The 27,502-nt window shown below is 46.1% G+C and overlaps 1 pseudogene across 1 annotated transcript; it reads right to left on the reverse strand.

Annotated features, from left to right (window-relative positions):
* Positions 1 to 26,747, reverse strand: LOC144109704 (chitinase-3-like protein 1; annotated as a pseudogene). The gene is made up of 12 exons (XR_013309630.1): positions 26,707 to 26,747; positions 24,352 to 24,497; positions 23,206 to 23,250; positions 21,074 to 21,136; positions 20,534 to 20,557; positions 20,101 to 20,259; positions 15,874 to 16,091; positions 7,325 to 7,419; positions 4,968 to 5,079; positions 2,951 to 3,116; positions 2,470 to 2,583; positions 1 to 204 (listed from the first exon to the last, which is right to left on the reverse strand). The product of XR_013309630.1 is annotated as a chitinase-3-like protein 1 (transcript).
* Positions 26,748 to 27,502: the final 755 nt, after the last annotated feature.

Raw genomic sequence — 27,502 nt, forward strand, 5'->3', positions numbered from 1 at the left:
TTATTCGCGGCGAGAACGGGTGGCACTCGGCCTCCCCACTTGCCCCTCCTGTGCCGCTGGCGCACGGTGGTAGATACGCATGGCGTGCCTGACGCTCTGCACGAGCGGGAAGTGCTTCTCGGAGCAGATGCCCCGGATGTCGTCCTTGTCCACTTGGACCAGCATTACACACAGGCCCGGGTGCTTGCGCAGCGCCAGCCGCACCTGTGTGAGCATGAGGCAGCTGTGAACGCTACAAACTCTGCTGGGCCCTTCAAGATTAAGATCAACGTTCTGGCATCTAGTACTCCGCTCGCAAACAACGTGGGAGTTTGACGGGCTTCAGCCTTTAATACAATCGTCATCTGCGGTGTCGCAGCTCGGATGCGTCCGTACTCCAATTCATACATCAGGTGCAACGCTGTGAAATGTGCGGAAATAGTCCGGGCGGGAAAATAAAGGGAGGCGTGTTACTCCGCGCTTGTTTCATGGCCGAGTGGTCTGTGGCACGGTAAAACGACACCGTGTTGTCAGCAATAACAGTGCATTCAATCAAGATCATGAAAAATGTGTCATGCGGTAAGCCTACATGCAAGGCATTTACTATGTTTCGCTCACCACAAATAACGCACTACTTTTTTGTCGCTGATGCAGGCAGCGCGAATAAGGGCGTTAGCTTTGACAGTGTTGCACATGATGTTTGAAACGGAGTATAGGGTCGTGTACTTGCTTTAGATGTGAAAGCCGTCGACGTAAAGCCCAACGGTAAAAGGGGCAGAGGTAAAGGTGACCTTGAACTAAATTTCGTTTTGAGTAGTGGAGGAAGTTGAAAGATAGCGCTTGAACTGACCGAGCGGTGCTCGAGAGCAGGATGATTGATTAGCATTACACGGACGCTGTAGTGTCACGAACGGCAGCGCTTTGAAGATAAATTTACAAACTGTGTAGGCTCTCCTGCTAGATGGTAGGGTTTTAAAGCTCTCGAGGTAATCTGGTTCTTGAATGCGTAAAATGAAATGAACAGCGCAAAAAAAAAAGGTATGGTAAAAGGCGCCGTGGACGACTCTCATGAAGCTATCAGTGCATTAAATTCGAGGTTGCTTGATTTATTTCTTCGTTAACATTAAACAGGCTGTTTAGAGGAGTTATTACATTACGGGTTGCACGGAAACTGTTTTCTTCAGGCGACGATCTAAATGTTAATGAATCAGAATGAACCAGGACATAATTGATCAAATCATTCCAGTCCCTTGTATTTCCGAAATTAAATGATCACACATGTGCCTGACGTAAATCTCGATGCCGAACTGCATCACGGCAAATCACAACACAGCGCGGCATACTGTGATGGAGCGCTATATTTCACGCAAGGAGCGTTACGAACTTCGGAAGATCCGCAGTTCATAGCAATCTCCAAAACGTAACATTCGGCTCTAACACTTAGAAAATGGTCCTGGAGCTTGACGAAAACGTCGGTAAGTATCTGTACATATATACTTAAACCACCACGGTGCAGATTTGTGCTTTGCAAAGCGAGGTTTGTTGTCCCAAAGCTATGCATTCGCTATGAGGGACGCCGCGTACATAATGGAGGTCTCCAGACTAATTTCGAACATCCCTTACAAAAATGGTCTATACAGAGACTATAGACGTCTTATAGACTCTATTGCCTTCCTATAGATATTTCTTTTCGTCTATTCAAAGTCATAGACCGTCTATAGACAAAAGTCTACAAAAAGTGTATGGTCATAAATCTATAGATTGTCTATAGACTGTCTATAGGACTTGTAATGCCTATAGACATTTCTCTATGGTTTGTCTATAGAGAATCTATAGACTTTATAGAATGTCTATGGACATTCTATAGACTGCCTAAAGAAATTTTTGTAAGGGATCGTGCACTAAAGTCGAAACAAGTAGCCGGGAAGAAGGAGCGTGAAACAGCAGGTACCACCCTAACCCGACCTTGCGGAAATAGATTACACGTAATGCTAAGTGCTGATTCAAGGCAGCGTAAGTGTTAGGTTGCGCCTGCGGTGCCGCAGTGCTAGCCGCTGCTCGGAGTAGAGACGCTAGTTCGGTTCCGTAGGCTCACATTCCGCAGAACAGTGCGTCTCCGTGTGCATGCTGACGTGTGATAAGCTGCAGCAGCGTGGTCCTGAGCACACGTAAGCTGCACCTACCGAAGCACGCCCAGGATTTGTGCGGGGCTGGTACTTTCTTCCCTTAACAGCATTCTCCTAATCTAAAGACGTACTGGAAATAAGACTGCGACTCTGACCAGCAGTGATGTACTTAGGCCGCTTTAACAAAAGCGAAAATAAAAGGTTGTCATCCGATAAGAGCGTGAGGAGGTACTTCTGCTCAAAAACTGCCTCATTATCTCAACGTTGAACAGAAGTGACGACACTGAGTACTGGGCTTTTATAACGGTTAAACCATATGAACCCGTGCTAAATGCCGCCGGGAGTGAGCGAAAGAGCAGCCCACCTTTGCCGCGATGGTCTTCTCGGTGTCGTAGCCGACCCATGTCATCCCGCTGCGCGCGTAGTAGCCGATGGCGGGCTCGATGTACTTCACCTCGTTCCACTGCCTCTTGCAAATCTGCGCCGAGAAGAAATCGAAGAAGCGGAGAAACACACTCTTACTGCATTCTGACCAAGCACTAAGGTTACTAAGAAAATTATAAAGCGCACAACATAGCATCATCGCAAGTTATAGGACGCAACCAGAATGATGGGGATTTTTTGAGCGGTAAGTTGATACACAAATGACTCCTAGAGAAAACTAATAAAATAGGAAGTTCCATTAGAATGAAGCCAATATTCTTGCTATATTAACTTCGCTCACTGGTTTCAGCCATTCACAGCGCAAAGGAGTGGTTAAAATAGACATGCTCAGAGAGTCCCTCAAGTGCGCACAGGCTTTGAAGCGCGTCTCATAGAAGCCTTATAGAGGACTGTATGCTTGCCTCCCCGTATGAGGCGTCTCTGACGTGCTTTGCTGCAGCCCCGAGTCCGTGCTGCGCGGCGTCACGAAGCTGGAACTGGTTTCCGCCCAGGGTGAGGGTGAAGCACAGGTGTGACTTGGGGGACCGGGCAGCCAGCTAGCTGGGCCAGCTTGTCAATTTCGCGGTTCTGCGTGTGTTGCGCGACGAATAGTGAGAGCGAGCGACGAAGAAAAAAAAGTAAGAATCCGCACTCTTTTTCGGACGGCAGCATCGCTGCCGCATTATATTCTCCACCTACAAAAGATAGTTCGGTTCATGAGATTTAACATACCGAAGCTTTATATAGGTTAAAAAAGGCGGCATAGTGAAGGGCGCCAGGTTGATTTCGACCACCTGGGGTTCTTTAACATGTGCTGACATCGCACAGCACACGGGTGCCTTTTGAATTTCGCCTCCATCGAAGACCTATTGCACGTTTAATCACTATGCTGTTCTGTTACTGTGCACGAGGATGCGAGATCGAATCCCTATTGTATGCTCAAGAGATTTGATCTCGCATCCTCGTCCTCAGTAACAGAACGCCATGCTGATTAAACGACTACGGCGGGCAGAGTGGTCAAATTGTAAGCGACATCCAGCGAGACAAACCTATACCACAAAACGTTTTCTAGCATCACATGAACGACAAAGATAGTTCCGTGATTTTAGTACGGCAGTGTTGGCTACTTTAGAGATGCTGAGAATAATGACAGGCGGAGACAAAATGGTCAAGCAACCGCGGTATTTCAATGTCACATGTGATAGAAAGCTGTAGCATAGCGTATAGTGCTACGCCCCTGCTGCCATTTTACATACGCAGAAGGTCCTCACAGCTTAGGTGGCCCCGCAGGTAGCCCGCACCTAACCTGTACCGACCATTTGCGCATGCGCTTTCGGTTGTGGCGGTAGACGGTCGTTGTGCAGACTGACGCTTTCAGGTATTTTCGCATAACGAATATGGCTGCCATAAACTGCATGCCACATGCACGCGCCATGCACTGAAGCACCTGCTCCCGCGGAGTTATCTTCACACGAGCATTGGCGGCTGCTTATGGTGATACATGCAATGCTGGCACGTTCTGGTGTTACGCAGCGGTAACAGCAGACAGGCAAGCGTGAAAGACTTCTAGACACGAGCATCTTATTGGGCGAACTTGGGCGCCCCACCTTGGAACCTACAGTTTTGGCTGCGATAGCGTAGCGATGCGCAAGTGGCAGTTGTGGGAATAGAAACCGCCGCCACTCCAAGCCGAATTCAGTCTATTCTTCTCCGGCATAGGAGTTTCAAGATCAGCTGCACGCATACGCATAGCCTCGAACAATCTTGCATATTGTAGGCGTACGCAAGCGCGATTGCCACCTTGAGCGCATAGATGAACTGGGGCAGGAGGATCGGCTGACTCGTCCCGTTTAAGTGACAACAATAAGATCCCGCACTTCAGCAGTATAAAAGAAATATGCTTTAGTAAAACGAGCTTTTGGGCAAGTTGGTTACTTTGCTTCCACATAACTGCAGCGTAAAAAATTACGAGCACAAAAAAGGAAGAAACACATACGACACGGACAAAAAGCTGCTTTTGTCCGTGTCGTATGTGTTTCTTCCTTTTTTGTGCTCGTAATTTTTTACGCTGCAGTTATGTGGAAGTAGAAAAGAAGTTTGGCTGAAAAAGTAAGCGCAAGGAAACCTCGCTTCAGCGCTAACGATTTTGAAGAAATTTGTAGCCTTTTTAGAGACCGGATTGACACAGAGAAGACATCACTCAGTGCTATGTTTAGGGCTAATTAGTGGGTACTAATAATTCACTTGTAATTAGTATCAATTAGTCATCCGTAGTAACTGTTGCTTGGTGTAATTAGCAATTACTGCCTTATTAAAAGAACCTACCAATATGAAGGAAGCATTTCTTTAAAGTTTTGGTACCAACTCTACCTCGCTTTTAGTCTTTAATGCGAATAAAGTGACATTATTCAAGACAAGAATGTAGTCATATGAGCTCACCAGAAACTGTGCGGAGGTGCTGTTGTCGTACTTGCTGTACGGGTTAGTCAGTGTGGTGCGTTCGTCCGTGTGCCTCACGTAGCTCGTCTTGAAGCTCGCAAAGTCCACCAGCCTGCACGGGAGGGAGCCACGATAGAATGACGCGATCAAAAGCGCGCGAAAGACGCAACCGCTGGCAACCTCATCCGAGGCTCGCTACGATAGATGCATGTGACATCCCGAATTCGACTGGTCAGAAACTACGTTGGCGTGTATATCAAAGCCTGACCGGGCTGCTTTGTTTTCTCTCGACTTATCAAAGCACAGGATATATGCCCCAGAATTCGTATGATGAAAGGAAAAATATGGAGCGAATAAAATTCAAATGCGTTAACGGGGCACTGACACAAAGTTTTGAGGGGTCCATTTTTTATTACTTCAAAAGACGCCTACGGGCCCAGTAGTTATGAAAATTAGCTCAGAACACTAGTGTGCAGAGTGAATAATTAATTACGAATGATTTTGTACTGGCAATACCGGCTTCGTTCGGCGCCAGCCCTGAAGTGCACCCTAACGTGACGGGCGAACGGCCAACCTAGATTACCATATTCTTCATGACGTTGACGTCACCGGCAAGAACTGGTTGTTACTGTGAACAACCACTGGGATCGGTGACGTCACAGTAATTGAGGAAAGCGCATCTTGATGTCATTCGATGCGGGAGGAAGTGCAGATTAGCTCCTCGGACAGAATCTTATTAAATTATGCTGCACTCAACGTCTGCGACCGAAACTCGCTTGAAGGCATCTCCTTACGCCATTAAAAGCAATCATACCGTTTGTTTGCGTTCGAAATTTTATGTCAGCACTTCTTTAAAAAACGCATATTTTCGTTTTGGACGTACGAGTAGTTGCGATCATTGATGCTATGAGTGACTTGGGAAAAAACTGGACGTATGAGACAGATTGTAACCGCTACTGGCGCGCTACGTGACATTACGCTTTCTCGCTCACCGCGCTGGAAGACCGATATTTGTTGCAATACATCAACGTCAAATGGCCTGAATGAGCTGTAGACAATGTAAACTGCGACTGACAGCATGGTTATGCTGGATACCTGCACGTTCCGCTATCCATGTCTTCTTCACTGCTGCTATTAATTTCTGCATCTGGTAGTTTGAAGTCTAAGTCTAAAATTCTATAGGTTATTAATGCCCATTCATTTCCTCTATGCGTTCAACACCATGATTCCGCTTCGACCATGACGAATCTTGCAGCTCGAAAATTCGCCCTTTTTTTTTCAGAAAATACTGTCTTCCGTTAAGCTTGATATTAGAAATTGACAATGGAAATGTCTGACTGTGTAAATACTCATACGCTATATTTTCGGATGTGTATTGCTTTCCAGCTATTGTTCTTTCCTGCAATCATGGTTAGAAATATGTACACAAATGCTTGTGTGTCACGTAAGCGAAGGTTTTTTTATTTCTTTGTATTATCCATTCTGTACGCGTTGACTGCTGGAAGAAGCAAGAGCCCTTCTTAACCGGAGCGTTAGCTTCTGCCTCATTGTTTTCTTTTTGTGTGTTTGCAGGATGAATGAATTGCAACTTCAGTATCAACTCCAACACGTGATTACTCCACCGCAGCACAAACTCTATCTTTGATCAGGAGATCCAAACAAAGCCTAGGAGCGCTAACTCAATAGAAAATGTGAGTTCGGAGCGTGTTTTTCTTCATGCATTCTCGGCACCTGACCAATGAAAAACTATGCATCCACACCGTATAAATTTCTCAGATTAAGTCGAAGCATTGGCTTTTTTTTTCACTATAATGTTTTCCTACTCCAGGTGATGTGCTGTGTGGGCTTCTTGGAAACGTGATTTTTTGTTTAAATTTTACCTGCTGTAGTAAAGAAGAAGACCTGCCATGCGCAGGCTTGCGGCTTCAACAGTCTTGCAAGATTTTCGTGTTTTGCTAGTTCAACTAATTGTGCTCAGAGAAGAACGAACTCACACGAGTGAAAGTGTCCGAGGCACCTCAGAAAAAATTTAAGAAAGCTATTTCTTGCATGTCCCGGAAAGGCACTAAACCCGTGCTTTGGCCTATGTAACAAGGAAGAGAAAAATGAAAAAAAAATTGAAACGGCGTACCCGGTCCACATATTCCACTAGTTTCTCTATTCCTGGTTCATTTGGATAACAAAGGCTCGTCATCATCAGGCCTACAAGAATTAATAAATAAATAGAAGAGGAGGCGTCCTTAAGCGGAAGAGCTCGCTCCTAATTTCCGTATCGTACATGACACACAGAAATGAGAGTATAGATTGACTCGGGCTACCTTAGCTAAGGGACAGGTAGCCCTGAAATTATTACTTACTTGAGGATCTTGAGGAGATCACTCTCAACGGTCTTCTGCGTGCGGTCGATACCGATGGTGATTAGATACTGCCGTTTGAAGGATTCGCGCAGGGCCTGCAAAATGAAAACAAAAATACCATGTCAGCAACTCACCATTAAATGCACTCGCCGAATGAGATCATATGTTTCTATAGGTCATACCATAAACGGAACTGTATGTTTTACGAAGTCAACGGCCTTTCAATTCAAAGAAAGCACAAGGGAGCGTTTTTTTTTTTTTGTGGTGTTAAGGTAGGAAGCGAATTAGGGAATGATTCTAGAAAAAAAAACAATTTTACAAAAACAGAGTGCATGGGTTCAGATCCCAAAGGCGGGATGTTAATCTTCTTTTATTCTCTGTTAAATTATCTATCCTAACTACCTATCTAAACTCACTGCTTAACTAATTTCCTACTTTCCCACTCACAACATTAAAATAGCATTCCCTAGTGTTACTTTGGTTTGAATTTTTCAAACCTTTCGTATACCTAACTTACGCGGGTTACGCATATTTAATTGCTAAAATTTTATGATATGCGGACTTTACACCACTTTTCTTTTAAAAATCTCCTAATGTGCCATTCCCAATGAAGTGTGCACTACCACGTCTTTTTTACGATCATACTTACGACCTGTTTAAGTTTTTGGCATCGCGCAGTTTATTGGCCTTACGCGTGAGCAGCGGATCTAGCCGAGCCGCCATCTCCTTCCGAAGAACACCATCGTCTTCTCACCACAACGCTCATTGAAAGTAAAGCACGCATATAACTATTGGAACCCGAGTTCATAAGGCATGCGTGTAGCCTGGCTGGCATCACAAGCTGCCAACGAACCGTTCTGCTGTGTTTCGCCTGGCAGGAGGCAAGAATGTGAAACCAATGCTCCACATGTCTGTTCTCGAAATAAAATAAACATCAAAACTAATAATGCAGTGAGTACGGGCCTTTTGGTGATATAGAATAAATTGATCGCGTTTGCGGCAGCCGCCTGGTCAATGCTGATATTTACGGGCTGACAAACTGCATAGTTTATTTCTTCAGCGGTTTAAGAAAAAAAAAGGCACTCTAGAGCAAAAAAAAATATGTTTTGGCAACCTCATGGATGCGTGGCATGTAGTTACATTTAATCCTTGTGGGCTCTGTACCGGCTGTGGACCATGAAGGAAAAAGTTTTTTTTTTTTTTCAGCGAGAACTGGTTTAGTTTAGTTTATGGGGGTTTACCGTCCCAAAGCGACTCAGGCTTTGAGGGACGCCGTAGTGGAGGGCTCCGGGATAGTTTCGACCTCCTGGGGTTCTTTAACGTGCACCGGCATCGCACAGTACACGGGCTTCTAGACTTTCGCCTCCATCGAAACTCGGCCGCCGACTAATACATGGGGCTATACAACGGATGCTGACCGTAGTCAGCAAACAATTATTCATCGTTTTGTGAAGGGGTATTTACAAAGCACAGGCTGCCGACAGTCTGAAGCCAACCAGCTGAGGCTAGAAGACAGCTCACGTGCCAACTAATTTAGCGCCATTGTCGTCAAGAAATAATAATAATAATAATAATAATAATAATAATAATTGGTTTTTTGGGGGGGAAAGGAAATGGCGCAGCATCTGTCTCATATATCGTTGGACACCTGAACCGCGCCGTAAGGGAAGGGATAAAGGAGGGAGTGAAAGAAGAAAGGATAATAGGTTCCGTAGTGCAGGGCTCCGGAATGAATAATTTCGACCACCTGGGGATCTTTAACGTGCACTGACATCGCACAGCACACGGGCGCCTTGGCGTTTTTCCTCCATAAAAACGCAGCCGCCGCGGTCGGGTTCGAACCCGGGAACTCCGGATCAGTAGTCGAGCGCCCTAACCACTGAGCCACCGCGGCGGGTCGTCAAGAAAGCTTAAAGTCATTTCATCGCTCGGTGGCTCAGCATCCGTACTTGACACCAGTGGCGTAGTCAGAAATTTTGCACGGGGGTGGGGGGCTCATGTTGCAGGGCGGCCTCCTAATATAATTTGTGGAGGAGTCAAACACAAGAATAATAACTGCATTGCCATTGACAATGCCATTCTGTGTTAGATAGCGCTACGCACTCTCTAGACGAGTGAAATATGTATTCTTTAAATAAAAGAATGTATTCATACGTCTTAAAAATGGTCACAGACATAATTGAAACCAATGGTTCTATGTTTTGCGTATTTAATTACTAAAGAAAATATCACACGAAGTCTAAAACTATATCAGTCCGAAACCAGCAAAAGCAGTGCATGGCGCTGATGTGAAAAAGGTAAAGGACATGAAATGAGCAAGCAGAGGACAAACATTTTAATGAATCTTTGTCGTTCAAGAACCGTTAGATTTTTGTACAAATCCAACGGCCAGGGAAAAATCTCAATGACGCTGTCCTTCGTTCGAGTGTACTGCACAGCAGCAGCTGTCACCTGTCATGTATTGTGAGTAATTGTACCGAAATTTTATTCGCCACAGCGAGCACGTGTATAAACGAGGAGTTCTGCGAAATGTACACTAGAAGTGCGAAGATAAAATGGAGCATTAGAAATGCGAAGATACAACTTGATAAAGGGCAAGGAAGTGTCAGTGGAAACAAAGTCACTGTATGTATGCACAAAACCTCGCAACAAGATATTTAAATACATGTAGGTCTCCATTAAATCTACGTATCTAAGCAAAAGTCACTGCATACAATGCGTCAAACAAGGCAAATAAACATCTTGTGCAATCGCAGAGAGTAAACTTTACACACAGAAAGACAGACGATCCAGGCAAGAACAAAACTATGATAGCAGAAGTCGCGATATGTACTTGGGCCATGCTGCGGTCGCGACAGCACCATATGGTTAGAATAATAGAGGAACAATGCAGAAATTAATAGGAAGGTATGCATTTTTAACTGCTTGCACGGCGACAAATATTCTGCACCCATAATTACAGAAGGCTATTCCTTTGCTTGATTCAAAGAAAAAGTAAAAGCAGGCAGATAAAAAAGAAAGAAAAGGACAACGAAAGCCACGAATGACGCCGCAAGTTGAAATAACAAATATCCGAGTGTGTAGGTTGGGAAACACTGCGTTGGCAGGGCTTTCAATGAGCAAGGTCAATCAAAATCGGTAATTGATGCGCTCAAAATTTTCGTATTCACATGGTAATTTTGATCATGATGCTAACTGTTACAATGATCGGCACAAATTTCTGCGGTATGAACAGACATCATCATCAGCCCTACTACACCCACTGCAGGGCAAAGGCCTCTCCCATGTTTCTCCAATTAACCCTATCATTTGCCAGCTGCATCCACCCTTTGCCTGCAAACTTCTTAATCTCATCCGCCCATCTAACCTTCTGCCGCCCCCTGCTACGCTTACTTTCTCTTGGAACCCACTCCGTTACCCTTAAAGACCAGCGGTTATCTTGCCTTCGCATTACATGCCCTGCCCAAGCCCATTTCTTTCTCTTGATTTCGACTAGGATGTCATTAACCCGTGTTTGTTCCCTCACCCACTCTGCCCGCTTCCGATCTCTTAACGTTACACCTATCATTTTTCTTTCCATGGCTCGCTGCATTGTCCTTAACTTAAGCTGAACTCTTTTCGTTAGCCTCCACGTTTCTGCCCCGTAGGTGAGTACCGGTAAGATTATGCTGTTGTACACTTTCCTCTTGAGGGAAATTGGTAAACTGCCACTCATGATCTGCGAGAATTTGCCATATGCGCTCCACCCCATTCTTATCCTTCTAGTTATCTCCCTCTCATGATCCGGATCAGCTGTCACTACCTGCCCTAAGTAGACGTATTCCGGCACAATTTCTAGGCTCTCGCTGCCAATTGTGAACTGTTGTTCCCTTGCTAGGCTGTTGAACATTACCTTGGTTTTCTGCATGTTAATTTTTAGACCCATCGATCTGCTCTGCCTGTCTAACTCGTTGATCATGATTTGCAGTTCACCTCCTGAGTGACTCAGCAAGGCAATGTCATCAGCAAATCTCAGATTATTTAGGTATTCTCCATTTATTCTTATTCCCAACTGTTCCCAATTCAGGCCTCGAAATACCTCCTGCAAACATGCGGTGAACAGCATTGGCGAGATCGTGTCTCCTTGCCTGACGCCCTTCCTTATTGGAATTTTATTGCTTACTTTATGGAGGACTATAGTAGCTGTGCAGTTGCTATATATATCTTCCACTATTTTGACATAAGGCTCTTCTACCCCCTGATTACGCAATGCCTGTATGACTGCTGAGGTTTCCACTGAGTCGAATGCTTTCTCGTAATCAATGAAAGCTATATATAGAGGTTGGTTATATTCTGCGCATTTCTCTATCACCTGATTGATGGTGTGAATATGATCTATTGTAGAATATCCTTTACGAAAGCCTGCCTGACCATTTGGTTGATTAAAGTCTAAAGTTGCCCTGACTCTATTAGCGATTACCTTAGTAAATACTTTGTAGGCAACGGATAGTAAGCTGATCGGCCTGTAATTTTTCAAGTCCTTGGCGTCTCCCTTCTTATGAATTAAGATAATGTTTGCATTCTTCCAAGCTTCTGGTACAGTCGAGGTCATAAGGCATTGCGTATACAGGGTGGCTAGTTTTTCTAGCACGATGTCCCCTCCATCCTTCAACAGATCTGCTGTTACCTGATCCTCCCCAGCTGCTTTCCCCCTTTTCATTGCTTCTAAGGCTTTCTTTACTTCATCTTTCGTTACTGGCGGGATGACGCATTGCTGTGCACTGCTGTCTTTCTCATTAGCGTTCTGATTACATTGGCTACTGTACAGGTCTGTGTAGAACTCTTCGGCTGCGTTAACTATCTTATCCATATTGCTAATGACATTGCCCTGCTTGTCTCTTAATGCATACATCTGGTTTTTACCTATGCCTAGTTTCCTCTTCACTGTTTTTTTTAGGCTACCTCCGTTCTTTAGAGCATGCTCGATTCTCTCCATATTAAACTTCCTTATGTCGGCTACCTTGCGCTTATTTATTAACTTTGATGGCTCCGTTAGTTCTATTCTATCGGTAGTGTTAGATGCCTTCATGTTTTGGCGCTTCTTAATCAGATCTTTCGTCACCTGAGATAGCTTCCCGGTATCTTTTCGAACTGTCCTACCGCCTACTTCTACTGCGCACTCCGTAATTATTGATGTCAGGTTATCGTGCATTGAATGAACATCAAGATCATCTTCCTCAGTTAAAGCCGAGTATCTGTTTTGCAGCGCTATCCTAAACTCCTGTGCTTTCCCTCTTACGGCTAACTCGTTAATGTTCTTCTTCTTCGCTAGCTTCTTCCGTTCCCTCTTCAAGTCTAGGCTAATTCTAGACCTTACCATTCTATGGTCGCTGCAACGCACCCTTCCGAGGACGGCCACATCCTGAATGATGCCAGGTTTAGCGCATAGTATGAAGTCTATTTCATTTTTAATCTCACCATTGGGGCTCTTCCAGGTCCACTTCCTGTTTTCTCGTTTGCGGAAGAAGGTATTCATGATCCGTAAATTATTTCTATCCGCGAATTCGACTAATAACTCTCCCCTGCTATTTCTAGAGCCTATCCCATAGTCACCTACCGCGTGGTCGTCAGCCTGCTTCTTGCCCACCTTCGCATTGAAGTCGCCCATCAGTACAGTGTACTGCGATTTTACTCTATTCATTGCTGATTCTACGTCCTCATAGAAGCTTTCAACGGTCTGGTCATTATGGCTGGATGTGGGTGCGTAGGCCTGCACCACTTTCAGCTTGTACCTCATATTCAGCCTAATTACTATTGCTGCTATCCTCTCGTTAATACTGTAGAGCTCCTCTACGTTGCCAGCTATATCCTTATTAATGAGGAAACCCACACCTAGTTCTCGTCTACCCTCTAACCCGCGATAGCACAGTATGTGTCCGTCCTTTAGTACTGTATACGCCTCACCTGTCCTCCTAACTTCGCTAAGCCCTATCACATCCCATTTAATTCCCGCTAGTTCCTCGAACAGCACTGCTAGGCTAGCCTCACTAGCTAAAGTTCTAGCGTTAAACGTTGCCAGGTTCAGATTCCAATGGCGGCCTGTCCGGAGCCAGAGATTCATAGCACCCTCCGCTGCGTCGCAGGTCTGACCGCCGCCGTGGTCAGTTGCTCTGCAGCCGCTGGGGACTGAGGGCCGAGGGTTAATTGGTTTGATCATAGAAGGTTGTGGCCAAGTACTACACCAGGGTGGCCAAATCCTGCTCTGGTGAGAGAGTGCGTTGTCGGTTCTGGTCACCGAGATAAGGCCGCACTCCAGGCCTGGTTATGCAATTCCATCGACAGGCGGATTTTTTTTTTTTAAACCCGGTGGAGAATTGCGCGGCACCAGGATTTGAACCCCGGTCCTCTTGCACGCGAGGCGGATGTTCTACCTCTACACCATAGCTGCATCTCAGACATACATTTTCGTAAATGCCCGTTTATGCCCGCAATTGCCCTTTCGCACCAGAATGTCTTTTCTAGTCTGAAAAAGGCATTGTAGGTGACAAAATTCAGAATGATTCCGGCGCCGGTGGTGGTTTTGGTCAGCAGTGCTTGACAGTTCGAAAATATTCCGGGGACGGCTGAAGCCTCATAAGCCTCCCCCCCCCCTCCCCCCCCTCCCCCCCCCCCTCCCTCGGCTACGCCCCTGCTTGACAAAAGGGGTAATATTCTAACGAGCCCTTCATGTTGCTACTCTTGAATGTTTTTTAAAACAATACAACTGTTCTGCAATTGGTAGATGGCGCTTGCGGAAATGTTCAAAAATGGCTGTTGCGCCTCCAAGTGAAATATGTTTACGCGTCGATGGTGCTTACAGCTACTTATGCTTTTACAAAGCTTGCCATAGAGACAATTTTCTAAGCAACGAAAATGGCTCTTTCTGCTGTACGCGAAAACCCTCGCGTTCACCTGCCGATAGGGACTATGAAAAACAATCCATTTGAGTTTTGTTTTTAGTAAAAATTGTTTTTGCCTCTTTTTGACTTTGTTGATTAATGTTTGGCAGAAAAATACTCATTAATTTGCTGCGAGGATTGGATTAATACAGCTCAAATAATTTTTTTTAGCCAGTTGAAGTAGTGACACCAAGAACGAGAATTATCCCCGACGATTGTTTGGAAGTGAATGGCGGTGTAAACGCTCGGCTGCGATTTCATTTTAGTTTCTGTACCTTGCTAACTTATTAAAGCCGTTCCTCTGTCTGTGAAAATAGTGCCTTTGTCAAGATAACGCAGCGCTATATCGGCACAGGCCGATTAAGATGTAAGGTGCCGATGTAAGGCCAATGTAAGATATGGAGCGTTTCACGTTTCACATGAAACTGGCTTTGAGTGATGTGGAACATATACGTATGCATACGTTCCCCACCTTACATACGCTTCCGAGGAACAACTCGACACAAAGCGTGACACACTAATTAATGCCCTTCACTATTTGCCCGGCAAAAACCATTACAGATGCCGCAAAGCTAATGCTTCCTTTCAAAATGGGAGAGATGACATAACTTTGTTTCCAAACTCTTATACGCATTCGTCATGAGAGTTCGTTGACCACCCACTGTGTTACTAACCATGATCCATTGTCACTACCTGCAGCAGGCGCTCGGGCTACAATCCAGGCGCTTTTTTTTTTGTGCGCGAGATTCGCTGAATAGGGTAAAAGAATGAATGTTAGTGCGCGAGCACTAAGGGTTCTATTAACGAAAAAACTTTTGTCTGTCTGAGGCCACCTAGAACTACAGAAATAAAAGAAATATCACCGCGTCTGCGCAGCGCGTGGATTTCGAATCCGCGGCGACGCGAACAGACCAGCTTGGATTTCCATTGCACAAGAGCACTATGCTATCGCCGCTTTTCTTTTTCAACATGGTATTTATTACAGTGATGCTATGTATTATGTACATGGACTCTGTACAGACATTAGAAAAAGAATGACGAATCAACACGATGCCTAACACGACACACCTAAGCAACAAAGTACAAGAAAAGAAGCAGTGAAGAGCACAGTACAAAGAGCGAAATGCAACCAGTCACGGCTCTCATTTAACTGCCAATCTCTCGCGCGGTCCGTTGCACGTCGTCTTCTTCATCAACTTGCATCCTAGCGCAATGGATTCAGACAATACCGTTATCGCAGTGCCCTCTTAAGGTGCGTTAAGCGGTCCCAAAGTTTTATAGCACGCTATACCACTAACTTCCCCAGACACGGATTTCGTCGATCTTTGCCTGAAGCCTGACCTTGAAAGAACATCGTGGAACCAAAAACGAAATAAAACTCGACGTGCTAGCGCGCACGCTTCGCACTTGACCAAGTAAGCTAGCTGTCCCTAACTTTTTTAGTGCGCTCCCACTAAGTTCGCCAGTCACGTATTCCGCCAATCTTTGCCTGAAGCCTGATCGTAAAACCCCCGCCTCGAACCAAACGCGAAATGAAACGCGACGTGCTGGAGCACGTGCTTCGCATTTGGCCAAGTAAGCTGTAATTATTTCTTTTCCCGCATTAAGAGAAAGGGGTTCGGGTGCGAGTACCGTGATGATGTCGGTGACGTTCTCGACATTCCTGGGCAGCAGGTCCAGTCCGGCCAGGTGCAGCCCGTCGACGCCGCTGCGGTCGAGCCACACGCGGGCGTCGGAGGCGAGCTTCTGCGGCGACCAGCCGGTGTGCAGCATCGCCTTCAGCTCCACCGAGAGCAGCAGGCGCACGTCTCCCGCCGTCTCGCGCACGTGGAGGAACTTCTTGAACGCGCCTGTTAACGAGTTGAAGGCACTTCCATACCACGTCTCACGAGTGGCTGGCACTAAAAAGGTGACACGTGGAGTGATATAAGGAGTGCCGGACTGGGGTGCTACACAATTCAGCAGACACCGCGATCATGCCACGCTGACGTCACGAGTTAAACGTTTACCTGGAATTTGCTGCGAAGTGAGGATCTCGCTACGCAGAAAAAACTCATCAGCCTGGCGACCGAGGCTGTGACCGACCAACGGCACCGTTCCCGGCCCGGTAGCCCAATCCCCGGGCCCTGGACTTAGGCTGAGGCCCAAGGGGGAGCATGCTACCACCCTTTGGCCCAATAAAGTTGATTGACTTACTGACCTGGAACCATATCCTATATAAGCTGTCAATTTTACATCGTTGGAGTCGCGACCACTGGGCCGCCCTCTGTCATTGATCACTCAATACGGCCGCGGATTTCAAGCTTGTGTGGGAAGCGACCTGGACTGGATCTCATCATTGGCTGCGATATGCAGCCAGTGGCAGTCAGTTCCGGTCACCTGCTGCTGACAGAGCGCTGCGATGTACCTCATCATTGGCTGCATGCCGCAGACAATGGCAGCCATTAGTGAGGTCCATTTATCAACCTCCCAATTGCAAGGTCGCTTCCCACACAAGCTTGAAGTCGACGGGTATACCCAAGTGACTAATGACAGAGGACCAAGTAGACGCTGAATGTACAATAGAAAGCGGACAGCCTATAGAATACAGCCCCTGAACTTCACCCTACCGCTTCCTTTTCTCGCCTTCGCGCACCCTTTCCTCGTTTCACCACATGTCCTCGCAATCTTCATTAAATCGATGCGCCAGCTGGGAAAGTTTCGGCGAAACGAACTGCCGGGCTAGCATTGCGCAGAGCGCGTTCAAAGTCGTCACGACTTAGTCAGGGGTTCTGGCAGAACGTTCCCACCTTCCTGAACGGTGAGGCGGAATTGTTTTACGCGGGATATACCAGGGATGTTCAGAAGTGTGTCGAGTCGGTTTTGTTGGTTCATGATCATGTTGGCAGCAGTGAAAGGACGGAGCGAAGAGAAGGATACACAACACACAGCGCTTGTTGTTTTGTAGTCATTTTTTCGTACTGTCTTCGCGATGTTACCAACATGACATACCAGGAATAATGGCTGTTTCCACGCCATATATCATATGCGTCACTAAGCTGCACCTTGCTGAAGTAATACACCGTTTACTCCGTGAAGCTTCGGCTTGAGCTGGCATACGAGTCGAAGTGATAATGTCCTATCGATTCCGACCGGGGCTTTATCAAGTAGCCATGGCCTTCCAATATTTAACATTCTCTCTACCTGGGCACAGATTCCAGACACTAACATTTTCTTAGTAACTAAAAAGTCCATATCCCATAATACTTTCCGTTACTAACATTTTGTTAAATAACATTCTGACATCGTAAGTTTTGAGTATCCGCCTCGCATGCGGTAGGTGCGGGGTTCGATCCCCAGTGCTGCCTGGTACCCACCGGTGATACAATGGGTAAAAGCCTTCCCCTGCCTAGTGATCGGCTTCTTTAAGGTGAAATGATTTGGAATTGGCTCTTTGACCCCACCTTGAGTAGAATAAAAACCTTGCGCAATGGGCGCTCTCTGGCCACAGATGCCCTTGCGCCAAAAAACAAATTTTCATCATCATCGCCAACACCGTAAGTTACGATGATTTTTCTACTATGCCATTGATAATCAGATGGCATTCTGTGAAGCCTGAGTCTAGATGCCGTATAAATTAGCAATGAGCAGAGGGTGTTGGCAAAAAGCGCGGCTTTAAGTCAGCCCACGTGCTGATTTATCAGCGCCATTATCCTCCCTGCGTGACACTTATAACATTGGATCGGTGGCTGCTTTGCGCACTCCTATGACGCTTGCTGGGTTAGAGCCAGTCACGAAACGTTCTCACGTGCGAGATGCTTTCACACTCTGACAAGCGATTTCGTCGCGCCAGCATTAAGTTCTACTACTTTGCGAGCATCGCGCAATGTATTAAATTGTAAGAAATAAAAAGTCTAATAATACTACTTTGCTTTTGGTTAGCCTACGGGAAATTTGTATTTAGAGCAGTTAATCGCACGCTGGTCGGCGAGCGCTAAAAACGAACGGCGAAACATGGCGTCGTGGTTCTTCATAATGCAAAAAAAAAATTAAAACACGAGTGGCATCTAAAATGAGGAAAAGCCGAGCTGAGTCAGTGCCATCGGTGGGGAGCTGTCTTAAAAGAGAGCAGTTTTTACTCTTTTAAGTTATAGAAGCTGCGAGCTCTAACCCTTGTTAAAACGGAATTCCTAAAACAGAAAATGAGGAAGGGTCAGGAAAAAAATCTAATTAATGCATTTCCAGAGCAGCAATCGTGTGTAAACGAAATAAGGACTGTAATGCCTAGTTATATTTCATAGTCTTTAAGATAACGCAGAATTGAATGGTAGCAGTGTCCGACGGCTTAACTGCTGTACCAGTGGCTCCAAGGCTAAAGCCCACCCATTCAGTGCGGCATTAGTTTACGGGATTGATTTACGTAAGATGCCGCTGGTAACTGCGGACACGGCGTTATCTGATACCGATAAATACTTCGGGAAAATGCCATTGCCGATCCGCGAAAAACAATGCATGAGAAGATAGAGGTTCATTCAGCCTTTCGCAAGCGGTTTAAAACCCACTCAGCTAGGAGCTACGTCAAAATAAACAAACTTTCACATGCGTGATAGGTGACAGGAGTGTAGCTTAATGGCGACTATTAAGGCGCGTGTCTATTGCAGCAGAAGCCACACGAGGAACTTTATCAGAGGTTAAAAACTGCTGTAGTCGCATTCTGTCGTCAGCGAATACATTGGCAGCCACTGCTCACTTGTCACCCATACTTATAGAACATTCAGTAGAAAAGCTGTCGGCAGTTAAACTGCATCGGCCATCTGTGGAGCCTGTAAAACAATTGATGTACGGGCAGGGAAAACACTGCTCATGTGGGCCTGATCTATGGCGGATCTACTGGCGTTCATGTAACCTTGACCAATGTCAGAAAACATCTATAATATAATAGGTCACTAAGGCATGTTTTCAAATCTTCATCCCTGAAATGCTACAGTATCAAACTACCTTCTTGATTCACTGCTGTTATCGAATATCGTCACCATTTCTGTGAGCCATTGTCCAGCAATGCCGAAAGTTGGGCGAGTTGGATAACCTTCATGATTAAAAAATAGCGCCAAAGGAATACAAGGGACGGAGAAGAAACGACGCAGACAAGTTACATCGTTCCCTTTACGTCCCTCGTACTCCTTATGCGCTATTTTTCATCATGGGCATTGTCCAGCACTGTCAACTAAAGAACCTTCCACATGGATTTGCTTGGATTGCTTGCTTTATAACTGTTATTTTGTATTCAACTCTCCACTCCTCTTTGCAATTCGAGTTGGCCCTGGGCGCTAAAATAAGCAAACAAACAATTAAATAATGGCAGAGAAGTAGATGCTGTCTCCATTGTGCTATGCGTGGTCACAATGCCCATGTGTTTGTGGAAATAGGTTCCTCACTGGGGCCAGGTTTCAATGCTCCCGACGTGTCGCTACCGCCTCTTCATTTCTATGGATGGGGAAGTTAGAGATATGCTTCAACAAAACTCGGTGCTGAGCTAGCTAGTTCCAGGGTTCGAACCCGGCCGCGGCGACCACGGCAAAAGGCGCCCGTGTGCTGTGCGATGTCAGTGCACGTTAAAGACCCCAGATGGTCAAACTTAATTTTCCGGAGGCCTCCACTGCGCCACCTCTTTCTTCCTTTCCTCTCTCACTCCCTCCATCATCCCTTCCCTTACGGCGCGGTTCAGGTGTCCATCGATATATGTGAGACAATTACTGCGTCATTTGCTTGCCTCGAAAGCCAACCAAAACCATTAGACGGTGACTCATTTTTTGACTAATCCTTTTAGAGAGTTAGAGACTGCAGCCCGAGAATACGGTCACGTGGGATGAGCGAGCGCACCTGGGTCGTAGTTGTAGAGCACTTCCTTGTCAGTCGGCGCGTTCGGCCCCGGTGGGCTGGGCACGCTGGCGTAGATGAAGTGCGAGCACACGCCGTACGGGTAGATGCCCGCCCGGTACCGCGGAGAGAAGCGACACAGCAGGTTGACGCTGGGCGACGCTGGGGGGGGGAACGACATCGCGGGAACAAAGTTGAAAGAACATCACTATGGCCAAACGCACTCGGCAGCAGCAACGAACATCTAAGTACAGTGCGAAGTTTTAGTAACAAGTGTATCTTCTGAATAAAGCAAGAGAAGGGATTCAGGAAAATATTACTCAGTGTACACGGCTGAACAAAATAATCTCGTACTAGACAAGTTTAGAGAGTAATAACTGGTTTCGTGCTTTTTTAGGAACATGCACCGGTGAGATGACACTGAAAGTGCACTTGCCTGAGTACTTGCTCGGCGCGTTCTCTGCATAAAATAAAAAGAGAAGTAAACGAGGGAGTTAGGCTCACAAAAAATTCATTTAGACAGTGCGTAGATTGTCCATAGATTTTTGTCAATCAAGTCTTCTAGACGTTCTAAAGGCCACTTTTAAAGATTAGTCTGCAGACAATGCAAATACATTGGGCAGTCTCTAGATAATCTATAGATTTACGTCCATACATTTTAAGTAGACCTTCTTCTATATATTGTGCATAAAATATATTAGAACAAAGGGTATATCTATACAAAGCTGTTACTCTTTAAGAAGTGTATAGAAATCTATAAATCATTCTTATAAGGGCGTGTTCTACGTGCTTATTCATTCAAACGTGGTAACATCATAGTATCGATGCACTGAATTCTGTGGCTCCAATAAACGAAAGGTAATAGCAGTCAACGTACACTAATTCGTGACCATACGGCTGGCAGCAGTCCTTGTAGCCAGTTTATAAATTCTTTCTCATTGCTTCTCTTAAGACAACTTCGCTTATAATCACTTACGCTCGTCGTTTCCGCTCTCCTCGAATGCTTTCTTGATGGCCGCCATGCTCTCTTCCTGGGAATCTGCAAGGAGGTTAAGGAACGCTCCACCATTTATGTTCAGGTGAGGTAGGCACGGCAGTCAGTCCGTTGACAACTAAGGCACAGACCGGAAAACACGGTCCACTGAAGACAAAAAGTGCGCGGCAGCCTTTCTCAAACTCTGCACAGCTATCATGCATCTACTGCCACTATCATCTTGGAATCCACTTTGTTACCCCTAAAGAACCAGTGTTCATCTTGGCGACATTCACTCACGCCTCATTACTTTTTGGACTCCTGAACCAAACCTGTCGGCCATTCATCTAGAGCTTTTAGCGTTACACTCAGGGGAAGCACAGCCCTAATGTCGTGAATTTTATTCCGTGATACGAAAGCATGTTTAATTACCTAACGCTGAGGAAAGTTTAATATGAAACGCAGCTGTAGACAGTACTCGTTCTCGCAATAAATCGATCCAACTTATAACGACTGCAGTTATAACGAACGCTCACTTATTGCGAACCAGGAGAGTGCCACCGTAAAAGATAAGGAGTTTAAGGAGGGGGGAGGGGGGAGGCAGAGATGTTAACCAGAGGGGCTTCCGGTTGGCTACCCTACACTGGGGAAGGGAATGAGAGGATTAAAAAGGGAAGAGAGAAGGAACGGGTCTGCACCTGAGATAAAACGAACAACCATGACAGCTTAACTCGGTTAGAATGAACGATGAGGCCACGGTGGATGAGGCGCCATAAGCTCGGCCCAAAAGTTGTAAAAAATTGTGAATCCAGTAAGCGCGGAGATTGAAGAGCGTCTCTGAGCCACTGTGTCACCCGCCCCCAAAATGAATGTGGCGACGCTAAAATGCAATAGAAAAAGCGAGAAATTTCCGACAAAACGGCGCAATTTTACTGTATGCTGTCGAGTAAAACACATTCCTGTAAAGACGGTGCCTTCGTTGGTGGAAGGCATTTCAAGCTTTTGCTTAACATGCTTCTGTAGAAGAGGATGAGCGGCTGCGACCAGCGGCTGTCTCTCGTCATCGGCCATGCCTCGCAAGCTGTGATAATTTGGTATCTCCGTTTACGTACGCTACTCCCGAGGCCGAACACTACACCTATCATTTTTCTTTCCATGGCTCGCTGCATAGTCCTCAACTTAAGCTGAACCTTTTTCGTTAGCCTCCACGTTTCTTCCCCGTATGTGATTACCGATAATATACAGCTGTTGTACACTTTTTTCTTGAGGGATATTGGTAAACAGCCATTCGTGATCTGAGAGAACCTGCCATATGCATTCCACCCCGTTATTATTCTTCTAGTTACTTCCCTCTGATTATTATGATGAGCGGCCACTACCTGCCCTAAGTACTATTCCCTTACCACTTCCGGCGCCTCCCTACCAATTGCGAACTGCTGTTTCCTTGTTCGCCGCTACGGAAATTATTAAGGCCGCGTGTACGGGACTGGTTATAGTTTGCATCGAGCATTCCTTCCGTAAAGTATGGTTTACAGGCCATGCAACTACTGAAGATGATGTTAAACATCCCCGTGATTATACATATGTGGACGGGGAACAACGCGTCGTTGATGCACCGATGGGCTGGCAAGAGTTCACCTGGGATGGCACCACGGATTGACGTAGGCACTGCAAAGCCATACACTCACGAAGCCATTATACGTGAAGTACGAGCAGTCCCCCACAGATAAGAATCTGATGAACACGACGAGGATGCTGACTCGCCACCAGCGGCCATCAACGCTTAAACCACCATTAGTTAAACACTATTGTTAAAGCAGCTTGTTGGCACCTGGGGCCTCGGCGAGAAAAACACGTTATGACCGCCCTTGAAAGCTGCTTGGAAAGCGCCATGATATGCTCTCCTTCGAAAAAGTTGACGTGCATAACCAACTTTTCTAACTCCAGTTTGTACGGACTTAGTATTCATGGCTGAAAAATGGGAAGTACACTTACTACGAACCGTGGGTACTAGGAACACATTCCGCGCGACCCCCAAAGCCCTCAGGCTAATTATAAGCGGGGCTGGTCTGTACTCTGTTTATGGGCTGCAGACCCCGAGCGACCCGATAATCTAACACCTAGCTTGTTCTTACCGTCGACGTGCATGCCCTCCTCGTTGTCAAAGTTCCTGAGTCGAACTGGAAAATGAAAATATGCCATACTCAGCGAATAGATTGCAGGTCATTAACTGAACAATCGTGCACGTGGTCTTCGGAAGGAAGGTAAAACTCTGCTCCGCAAAAAAAAAAAAAAACTAGGTAGACGGAAGCATGCCCCGCTTTAGCTGTAGCACTGAGTGTTGGAATCTGTGTCGCTTTAAACAGGCACAACTTCTAACCTCAGGTGTTGAACGTCCAGTTGCAAGCATGGCTCCTATCGTACCCATTGCAGTAAATGTTCATGCACTGAGGCCTTGGTGTGCGTTATAACTACTTGCGGTTTAAATAAATCCGGAACTTCCTCTTGTCTTGTGTGCGAAAAGTGTTGCTTTGGCAGGTAAAATTATTATAAGCACAAACAATCCTGTATATTGAGATCGGAGTTGGTAGCTCGTATAGCTGTAATCAGGGGCGCTACTGGGTGTTGATGTAAAAGCACGCGTTCTATTTGTAATTCGACAACTAGTATTACGTTGAAAATACTGGCAGGGTGCGGTGGAAACATCCAAAATATGGCTAAATGGCTGTTATTGTCATTTGTTCACAACAGAAACATCCTGCTTTCGTTCACTATTCACATGTTAAGAACAAAGCTAATGAATGAACAAGAACACGCAGCAAGTGAACGCATCTAAACTACTTCTGAGGTCAGGACTGGACTTTGAGGCCATTATACAATCTGCCACGGTCAAAGAACGAATGGGCTTAAACTATCTCTAGGAAGGAGGATGGTATCCCGGAGGTTACTGAGCTGCCTGTTTAAGCATCCGGATAAGCCGTTTCTCGGTTGTTAACGCGATTTCTCACGAATTGTTTAGCTCTTTGGTAAAGCTGTTAGGTGCCGGCCTGAAATAATACTTATGCATGAAAGCGGTTTCCTACGCTCTCTTGGCCCAGACAGCCGAAAATTAAACCTTTCGGAATAGCAACTTGACGTCGTGAAATTGCTTCGGTGAAAGAATGTGGAATAGCTAGCTGTCGTCATCTTAACTGGTTAAACAGGACCACGGTGCCTCATTGCAAAAGCGCCGTCCAAAAGCGGGCAACTGTTCGGCTTCGCGTGAGTAATTAGTGACTCACCTCCCTGTTGGGTCATGCCGGCGAAGGAGAACAGAGTGGCCGAAGCCAGCGCCGTGACGCAGACGACGGCGAGGAACATTCCGTACTTCCGCTTGGCCGCCGGCAACCACCGCAACACCCACGACTCCTGGTAGTCCAACTGCTCACTGCAAACGCGAAGGACACACTGGTCAGTACATTTAGAGCGAAAGCTCTACTCTTCACCCTACAACTCCCAAGGTCAAGTTTGGTGCGCGTTTGACCTTGAGCCGGCGGAGCGGAGGTGTGGCAAGTGACGTCATACCACGTGACTCGCTGTGGAGAGGCTCCGCGTCTGGGCTTGCTCGGAGCCTCGCCGTAAAATTTAGCACTAGGTTAGCGCTAAATTACTGCTAGTTTTTTGCCGACGCCTACTTGATTTGAATGCCAGAGAGATCAGCGAGATTCGGGAGATCAATCACTACCCTGACTCTTTATTGTTTCCCTTCGTGCCAGCTCAGCATGTGTGGAGAGGCGGAAACAGCGCCCCGCAACCAGCGACATATCACTGGAAATGAGAGAACAATTTGTTCCTTCCCCTTCGCGAGCTGGTGATTTCTACAGTATCGTTAGGTGGTCACGCCTACAGTTCGTGATTCGATGGAAGACACCGCTCCACACAAGTGGCGCGCCATCGCGACAAGCAAAGAGTCGAAGCGTCCAAACGGGTCGATTGCGAAGCACAGAGTTAATATTGCTGCGGCCAATGCATGGGCGCGGACACACTCCAACTGCTCGTAGTTTATAGCTCCTCAAACGTTTCCTGAAGGTAGCGATTAAACGGGACTTGAACCTGTCAGCCTTGCTTGTTGGATGATGGTGGTGTGCAGCTTAATTAGGAACAGAAACCGCAGCGTTGGGCTTTGTACGTTTCGGGTGGTACATATCTCTTACTGAAGTCATGGACCCATGCCGATGTCGTCGGCTCGTATTCTTTTTCGTCCTGAATGGATATGAAATGAAATATTCCAGTAATCACTGCCGTAGCAGCGATTTCATCACTTCAGATAACACACTAGTACAAAAAAAAACAAACACAGCTGCATTCAGAAATACACGCAGACTGTTCGAGCTATTACGGTTGATTTATACGCCGTAACGTTGCTGCAGCTGTTTGTGCTCACCTGTGGTACTAGCGCGTTATCTGAAGTGATTAAATTGCTGCTACGAGGAGACGAAATGACCAGATTCAAGGTTCCGGCTTCGACAGGCTTGTTATATATTGTCACGAACTGGTGACTGCGATCCAGAGAGCCGAAAGGCAGCTAAAATGGCGTCTAAACAAAACTCTTCATTTGGGCTGACTTGCGCTCACGATGGACTGAATCACTTGGCGGCGGCAGAGCAACAAGCGTGCTCGGAGGTGGTCGAACCGAATGCGTGCAAAGTTACCAGAACATTCTGGAACGAGGTAAAACCGGCTCCGCCTGAATGCGATCAATCGAGATAAGTCTGGTTGCGTATTGCATCCACAAAAAAAGTGATAAAGCGGCGAGGCGGCAGCTTTGAAGCATGAACAAACACTGCAAAGATTCGCGGCAATATTTGCGAATACGTATAGCCAAACCACAAGTCCACATGATACCAGTTTTCTACATCACTAGAGCCTTCCTTAGGCAGTTTTCTAAACGATCTAAGTCCGCACGACAAGACGATCACCATCATAATTCACAGCTATACAGATGGATGATGACCGCCACCTCTCTCTCCAACCACCTTGCTGTAATGTACTGGAGACAGTGCTGCGCACGGCAAGGCGCTCGATTGCGCCGCTGATGAACGAAGCGGCGGCGCTAGTGTCGCCCTCTCTTGAATACTGTAAGAACAGGTTACCCCTCGCGATCACTCGAAAGCAATGGCGGAATCGCCATTCGAGCTCTCTTGAAAGCGGGCCACTACTGACGAGGTCCCTGGGGTAACGCAGAGACACTCGCCTGTTACACTTCTTGTTGACTGTAACCTTGATCTCTCCCACCAGGAGAAGCAGTTGGCGCCAACAGCTCGTGGAGTGGGCTGAGGTAGCGGCTGCAATCTGGGGGCCCCCTTAAAAGTGGTATCACTCATTTCTCTATGTCACGGGCATCACTCATTTTTCTATCTCTCGTCAACAAATTGCGCCTCATTACTGGAAAGCTTGGTAATGCGGTACATATTTCCGTTTTCTCCGTGAAAGGAAAAAAAAAGGATTGCATGCGTAGGCGACGCAAGTTTCATCCCCACAGTTCCTTTTCCGTGACATTTTTGTGGTGGGAAAACGTGAGTGTATCCCAAGCAGTCCAGTTGTCCATTATTTAGCACGGTTGAGCCAGGCTAACGATGTGTTCTTGGAACACTTACTCTTTGGGCGCTTTAGTTTCAACAGCTTGGGTTTTCTTGTCACCTGAAAGAAAGAGAAAAGGCTCGTCATTCGAAAAATACTATCTAGAATTAATGCATGCAGCACTTGCATTAAAAACACGCCGCGCGCTGAGTATCCTGACATCCTACATCCTATGTTCGACCTACTGCCTGTTGGTGGGGCAGGAGTACTTGCTTTTGGGCTAGTTGGTTCATCATAAAGTTAAATGGCAGCAATTTCGGACAAAAATTTTGAAAAGTGTACAATTGTAAGATACTTTTACGAAAATAATGAAAGCAATGGTTCATTCTTGCGATATGCAGGAAAATCTTTCTTTCAAATTGTTTCCATCGATCGCATCGAACATTCAAGTCTGCCACAGAAAACCAATAAGGAACGCGTTTGACGATAGCAAGAACGTTAATATAAACAAAATTTCAATATTGCCGACGGGTGATTTGCGGATATATTGAATGTTATAGTTAAACCTTAAATTACATGATAAACATTGCGTTCGTAAAAGGTTTCCTGCTCAAAAATGCTTTTGTCCATAATTTCTGGGTATGTCCTGCAAAACACTAATTACTGTCGCAGTAAGCACTTAATAAAAAAGGGTTTAATGCATTCACTTGCAGAATCTTTGATGCTCTTGGCATAAATATTGCACAAGGATTAAATTCGTTCAGTGCAGAAGACGACGGAACCATATGCCTCTGCACGTTCTCACTTTAGCTCGTTCGAGATTTCGCACAGCGGTTTTTGCATTTGTGCCGCACAAAGTGGCGGCCTGTACTG

This window comes from Amblyomma americanum, chromosome 11, assembly GCF_052857255.1.
Source record: "Amblyomma americanum isolate KBUSLIRL-KWMA chromosome 11, ASM5285725v1, whole genome shotgun sequence".
Taxonomy (NCBI): domain Eukaryota; kingdom Metazoa; phylum Arthropoda; class Arachnida; order Ixodida; family Ixodidae; genus Amblyomma; species Amblyomma americanum.